Raw genomic sequence first — 8,374 nt, forward strand, 5'->3', positions numbered from 1 at the left:
CGATGCCTTCCACCATCTCGAGGATGGACACCTGGCCGCCGATCACACCACTAGACCGCATGCAACCACGTGCCCCTCACGCGCGCCACGTGCCACTCGCCTCGAACCATGCGAAGCGCGTAATAAGACCCCCAACCGTTGCCGCCCCGTAAACCTTATTCTCACTTAGGAAAACGCCCAAATATTTCCCGATCTCGCCGCGGTCAACCCTAAGTCAGCGATCTATCGATCGCTTATAGTCCCCGGCAGGGACTAATAAGATAAATGGATCCTACGTAGACTTGTTTGATGGTGAGCTACTATGGACACACTCAAGAAGATATAGGTTTAACATCCTTTTTATTGTAATGTGGTTGAATGACTATAATAATATTTTCTTTCCCAAATATTTTATATAGTAATTATTGTAATTTAAGTAGTACATACATTATAATCATAATAACAAATATTAATTATGATTGGTATATTTATTAAATGTTAGATTTAAAAAGAAATTAGTTATTAAATTTATTTAATGCGCAGGAGTGTTTATCAGATTTATACTATTGGGAGATAATTAACCATCATTCATTGGATTATTAATTATAGTGTCTCATTGTGTATATAAATGACTCCATGCTATAGTGAATGCTATGGGATGGATGGATTGTTATTGATCATTAGGTTTAAGAATCTAATTAGTATCCAACATTTTATTGCTATGGGATGGATGGATTGTTATTGATCATTAGGTTTAAGAATCTAATTAGTATCCAATATTTTATAGTTGACCTTAAGAAATGGTTAATGCTCTACAATGCACTATTATTAATTGCTAGGTGTAAGCATTTTAATGGGCGTATAAGTTAAATGTTACAATGGATGTATTATCAACATTGTTATTTTTGTTATAAGAGATTGAGATTGCCAAATTGAAGTATAAGACTTATTTGTGGGATAAGAGAGTCTTTCTATGCAACTATTTGACCATTAAAATTTATAAAAATATTCATACCATCTCATTTTTAAATTTAAACTTGTAACTTTTTAAGACAAAATACATATATTTTTAATTATTAGACACACTCACAATATATATTATTAATATATAAATTTATTAATCTGCAAATATTATTAGTAATATACCTGACTTCATTGGAAACTTGTTTATATGTATATATATATATAGCCTTGTCCATGTTGTTTTCAATGTTGATTCTCATATATAGAATTATTTTAAAACTTTCTTGAAAGACTGTTACACATAGTTGATGGGAATGAAAAAGTATGGTTATACATTATAATTACACATTTACACATTTTTTATTGGTTATATTTTTCAATTACTTTTGTAAGTAGTTATTGAAATAATATTTTATTTCTCGGGAACTTGATTATTTAGGTGTGTCATTTGTATCTGATTTTTATGCCATAAATTTAATTAATATTTTAATTATATATATGAGATGAAAATTACATCTCATTTATAAATGGTGAACAATAGTGTGTCATGTTTTCCAATAATCACAATTTTTTTTGATAAAAACTTAACTAATATAAAATTGAATAAGATTATTAATCTTCTCTTTAAAGATTAATTTTGATCAAAATTTAATGAATCTCTAAATTAGATAACAAAGTATTCATTATTAATAATTCATTGTTCTTAAAATTAAATTTTCTTAAATTTATTTTATCAAAATTTTATGATATTATCTTTAATTATGATATTAACTATTATCCTTAAATTCAAAGCACTAAATCATTTTATTTACTTTTATATAAAATTATTATTAATTAAATTAAATTATTTGTTTTCTATGTGGAGACAATTGAATCCTTGACCTCTCAATAGCAGAGGTGTTTCAAAATAAAGACTTCACTAACTAAGTTAACCCTTGAGGCTAAACTAAATTAAAAATTATTTCAATCAAGTATAACATATAAATCTCAAATATTGAGTATTTGCTTGTTTGTTTTTACTACTCTTGATTTCGAAAATATAAAATAGTTAATTTTAACTAGTGCAACAATATAAATTAAATTGTTGGTAAATGTTAATTAGTATCAACTTATAATAGAAATCAAAACGCTTACCTAATGAACATATAATATTGCCAAAATTTAAAAAGTCATAAAATTAACTAAATTATAACTTTATTTTAAATTATTATTATTATCATTAATAAAAAAATTAACATATGAGTTAAACATATATAAATTTAAAAGAACACATCTGTACTTTATTATATATATTTTTAATTTCTAAATAAACAATATTACAACGGCCATACCAATACCATGGCTTATGAATACTATATGCTCATATATATATATATATTCAAAAGAGTCTACTTATCTTTTTGGATAAATCTTAACCTTATATTTTTATTATTATTGAAAATATTTCATAAATATTAAATCCTTATCATCAAACTATTAACTATCATTTTTTTATAATTAAATTAAAATTTTTAGAAAGTTATTCTAAGATCAACATATATATTAACCTAATTAAATTTCAAGATTAAATAATATACATATACACACACATATATAATATTTTTTTTGCATTATAAAATATCAAAATTATTAGCGTAAGATTTCTTATTTCAATTTAAGTGGGTTAAGGATTTGTTGACATTTTATTTTATTTTTTTAATTGAAGGGTTATATTGATTTTCAAGGGAATATGATTAGCTTAGTGTGAATTTTCAAAGCATACCTAATTTTAGAAAAATTGCATTATATCTTGGAGGATAGAAACTCTTCATCACTTCTTTTTTTATCAAGATCTAAGACTCTTAAGGGTTAAGTAAAATCAAAATTAATAATAATATTTTATTACAATAATTAATAATAATATTTTTGTTAATATATTTCTTTGTTATATATTTATCAATGGTAGATACAAATAAAGCCTTTAGCTATACTAATCACATTAATATTTTAATGTCACTATACTAGTATATATATGCGATTAAATACAAATAAAACAAGTTTTTCATATTAAAAGATATTATAATGATTGATAATTTTGAAAATAATATTTGTATTTATTATATTCTTTTATATCGTAAAAATATATTATTTATTTATTTTTAATTATTGAATGTTATTTACTTACTATATTATTATATTATTAAAGAATAAATTTGAAATATCAAATTACGAATAAAACATTACTTGTAAATTTGAGATGTAAATTAAAAATTTGACATCACCTTCATTTTCTCGCTTTATAATTATGTGCGAATAAATTAAACTAATTTTTAAATCCTTAAAAAAACATTACAGATTTTTTTGATGATTTACTCAAATTTGGATTTAAAAAAGAGCAGCAGCATAACTCCATATAGTGGCCAGCTGCCCCAGCGGTTTCTAATTGCCACTTTCTAAGTGCGTTCACGACCTTTTCAAATTGGCAACTAAGAGTTTATGCCATCTATGATTGCCAAGCCTCATCACCACCTTGTATAACGCACCTTCGCTGTTGGCATTCTTCATAACCGTTTGGAAATCTCTTGTAATTCCATTTTCATAACCGTTTGGAAATCTCTTGTAATTCCATCGGAATCACCTCACCTCACCTCCTGCTTGTTTCTGGGGCTTTAAAAGACGGAGAACGTTCATTGCAGCAACATTTGGATCTTCCCCTTTTGTTTCTTCTGTAAGGGCTTCTCTTCATCCTGTCTCATTCTCTTTCCCTATCGAGAATGGTAAAATTAGCGACAGAGAGATATTTTATCTGTTGAGACTGTCATGCCATTGTTCTGAATACTATGGCATCACCTGCAATTTAAGCTAGATATGGGGGAGGGATTGGGCAGTCCATCTATTGTATATTTTGCTTTACTATAATCCTACAGTGCCATAGAAATATTGGATTCATGTTTCCTTACGAAGTTACGTTAGGAAAACTAATGTCTACGAGCTATGGAATTGAAATGGACCGGGGAGCGGGGTAGAAGATCAATTTCGAAATATTTTCATGGCCAGATATGTACTTTAAAGGAAATTAGTATAGATTTATCATATAATATAGATCTATTTTAATTACAAATGTGAGTCTGGTGTAAAATAAATTGTTAGAATATAAAATTTGAAAAAGAGATTTACATTTTTAGAGATTTGAAATGTGTTTGATGCATTTCAGTTTCTAATAGATCCATGGTGAAGAGGATTTATTGTAATTCTCTATACACACACCATGTATAATTTTTCATTATTTAAATGCATTTTATGTATTCATTATTTAAATTATATTTTTTAGCACATAAATAGATTCAATTCTTTGAAAATTCTTTGACTACTTGGATTGTGTAAAATATATAACTTAAACTTACAATTCCAACCAATTACAATAACCTAAAGTACATAACTGCCAATTCAAAGAATTACACATTCCCATCATACAACCAAGGATTTAAGTACTTAATGACATTATACCCGTTACAAAAATTGATGTTAAGTGGGAAACAACATTAAAATTTTAATTATTTTAGAAAGAAAATTTTAAATATAAGAGGTTTTCAAATTTAATGAAATTTAAATTTATAATTAATTTTATGATTTTTATAATAAAAATAGATTAATTATTTTCTAAATCATCTATATAAATGAGATTACATTTTTTTAATTGGGGTAAAATGCTATTTTTTTATTTTGTTTTTGGGATACAACACTGGAAAACCATAAAAACATTCACTTCTTACTCCTGTATTGCATAATGCAACTTGTATAATTCAATGAAACTTACAATATTATATAGTGTTTGGAGATTTATCTGGTAAAATCCCAAAAACACACAAGCTGAACACACACAGAGACAATGCTCTATTTCTCTCCACAGGATCTTAGCTCACGGAAGCTTTAAAACAAATTACTGAGAACAGAGTATTGAACACACATATAAAGGATTTGTATTCAAAATAAACTGATACAAAATTCATCCTCTTACACTCAGAGGGATTCACCAAGAGAATGCTTCAATTGCAGTTCCAAAAGCAAAACATTCAAACTGTTACAAATCTACAGAAAACATTTCTGCACTACTGTGCATTGCTCATTGCTATACTACGCTGCTGCGTTTTTTTTTTTTTATACTTCGCACTGCTATGCATTACTATTCTCTTACATGGGCCCTGCGTCTCGGCTCTTCACCATTACACTTCAACACACAAAAATATTACATATATATATGACAACAAAAAGAACTTACCATGCTTCCGTAAAAGGAAAACAGTAAAATTAAATGGTTTTACCAATTTTTACTTGTGCCCATACTTCCGCTGAAATAAAATTAAAATCTTCACCAAAACTTACCAACTCACAGTAAATTGCATTTACTGTTTTACTGACATTTACTGGCGGTAAAGAAACTTTTACTTCACGTAAAATTTGATTTAATGTTGGCCTGTACTTCAACCATTGACTTCATTTAAATCGCATCGCAGAATCCCATTTGGTCAGAACACAAAAATTTGGGGCACACACATATGGTGCGATCTGCGATATGCGATCAGATCACATCGCACCATCGCAATCAGAGAAATCAAGTGAACCGACGAATGCTCCAAGCATACTTGCGATTTGCGATCTGCGATCTCATCGCATCGCAAGGATAAGGAAAATAGTTTGATGCTGCTGTTTAATTTTTTGCTGCAGTTGAAATTACAATGTCAACATATAGTATATTGAAGTTATTTTACTTTGACATTGTTTCCCCAGCTTCAGAAAAAGCATCACTAACATCCTTGGACTTCAGGCACCTTTGCCTCATGTTCAAAGGCGGGTCATAAAATAAAAGTCATCCCAAAAGGGTTAGTTGGCTAATGTTTTTGTTTTTGTAGTTGTTTCACTTACAATTATTTACAGAGAAAAATAAAAATTTGGCACAATAAAAAGATAAGGTGGAAGCTGTGCCTGTAATATCAAAAGTTTTCCAACTATTTCATTCTATGTGGATTGATAATACTTAATGTTACATATCCTTTACAAGAAAAGAAAGCGTGAGCCTGACTAGCGGTGAATGCAATCTTGAAACAAATCGTAGCTGGTAACAAATGGCAGCATAGTGATGCTCTTGCACTAAGATAACAGACCATATACTTCACAATATTAAATTTGGCTATTCAGGCTGTTTTTTCCATTTTTTTAAGATGAAACTAAACTACCATACCACATTTATTTATTTTAATAACCAATACTAACCCTATAAAATAGGGTAAGAATGTCCTGTCCTAACCGGATACAAACACCGCCACATCAATATTAAATGCTACGACGGAGTTCATCAACACCATCGAAATCTTATTATGACATAATGATATAAACGAAAATTAAAGTTCAGAACAGAACCAGCAGCAGAGGACAGTAGAAGATGCACGGAAAACACACATTGCTTCCTTATGGTCTTCACTAATCATGTTCCAATGCGCTGCTCTGTGCAAAGGTGCAAATCTTAACACATTGATGGACAATTTGCTATATATAGCATTCTACTACCAACATTGAATAAAACAAAATGGATCATATATGCATGCATACCATACCATAAGAGAACAGACATGCTCCCTAACGCATTTATTTTCAGTTGTAATCAAATTCCTGATCGTCGGTGTAAGGTGATGAGCAACCCATTCTTGATGGACAGATTTATTCCCAACTTTGTCTCAGCCATCACATCCTTCACCATCTTAAGACGATATCTGTAAACCAGAGATGCCGCAACCCATTTCATGGACAAAAACGCAAAATCCTTGCCCAGACAAACTCTTGGTCCTGCATTGAACACTGGATATTTATAGCCCCCTTTTGCCACAAACACGCCTTCTTTCAGCCATCTCTCGGGCTTGAATTCCCTGCAATCCTCTCCCCATATGCTCTCCGTCCTTCCCATGGAATATATCGGGAATATGAGATTTGTTCCCCTTTTCAACCGTGCCCCGTCGGGCAACACCTCATCCTCTATCACTTCCTTATAGTTTATAGGGAGCGAGGGATATAACCTTAACGTTTCAGACAACGCAGCGTGCAGGTACTGCATCTGTTTCACCTCCTCCACCGTAAAGCCGCCGGGATTCGATCCTCGTCGCGCGACCAAGATCCGGCGTAATTCCGACAAAATGTTTTCTTCCACGGCTGGATGCTGAATAAGCAGCCAAAACAACCATGAGAGCGCAATGGCAGTATTGTCCCGGCCGGCAAGAATGAAGTTGATGCACGTGTCTCGGATCACTTTATCACATAATAAACGACCATTATCGCCACGCAGCATCATGAGATTCGACAACATGTCGCATCGTTCGACATTTTTATCATTTTGGAGCAATTCTTTTTGTCTGATCCTGATCATCTCAGCAGCAAATTCATCAATTATTTGCAGAGAGGCCTTGAGCTTTCCTTCCGTGCCAATGCCGAAAAACCTCATTGTTTTCCATATACTACTAGGTATGATGAATCGCATGACGGTTGCATCCATGGCCTCTTGAAAAGCTTTTGCTATCTCAGCATCTCGTCCAACTGGAGCGAGGGAACCCAAGTCCACTCCAAGACCAATACTACACATGTTGTCCAGACCAAAGTGTATGAGTAATTCCTGGAGATCCACAGTAGAACCAGTTCGGCATGCGTCATCGAGCTCTACCAGCAGTTTGCAGTGAATGGATCTATCAATTATGGCAATCATGTGTTTTTTATGGAGTGGCGAGTGCAGAAACGAACTCATCGTCTTCCTTCCCCAAGCCCATTGTTGACCGTCTGTGTTGAGGATTCCTTCGCCCAGTAGATCGTCGAAAATACATTTATAATAACTTCCCTTGGGGAAGCTCCCAAACTTGGTCTTCAGAATGTACTCTATACTTTTGGGATCTGTAGTAACGAAGGAAAACATATTTGCCAGGCAAGGAGGCTTGAATTGCAATGTTCCGCCACACTCGCTGAGAACGTGGGTAGTCCAGTCATATATGTCACCTATATGAAGAAACACAGAGGGAAGCATACCCAGCACTGGCCAGATTGGAGGACCCCTTATTTTCCTCTGGAGCATCATATGGTGCCATAATAGTGCAGCTAGTATGCTCGTTGCAGAAATGACCAGTGCACATTGAAATAGGTGCAACAAGATCTCCATCGTTGCGAAGATAAAGGAACCATGGGAAATCAAAGTAGAGCAGCCGCTGTTTATAAGAAAGCGAGAAAGTAGGTTTAAAGATTGGGTTCGTTAGAAAACCGTCGTGACATTTGACCTTTTCACGCGCAGAATAATGCACAACTACATTTTATGTCGGCCGTGTCAAAAGTTGGTGCCCAATAAATACTTACTAGTGGGATACTAAATGCTCACGGGTAAGATACTAAATGGTTTGTTCATCCGGTTTACTTTTTCAAACAA

The 8,374-nt window shown here is 32.1% G+C and overlaps 1 pseudogene; it reads right to left on the reverse strand.

Annotated features, from left to right (window-relative positions):
• Positions 1-6,396: 6,396 nt before the first annotated feature.
• On the reverse strand, positions 6,397-8,112 carry LOC149157943 (cytochrome P450 86B1 pseudogene; annotated as a pseudogene).
• Positions 8,113-8,374: the final 262 nt, after the last annotated feature.

The sequence above is a fragment of the Pinus tabuliformis genome, chromosome 5_2, assembly GCF_031772625.1.
Source record: "Pinus tabuliformis cultivar Carrire ecotype Pingquan chromosome 5_2, CPIR1, whole genome shotgun sequence".
NCBI lineage: Eukaryota > Viridiplantae > Streptophyta > Pinopsida > Pinales > Pinaceae > Pinus > Pinus tabuliformis.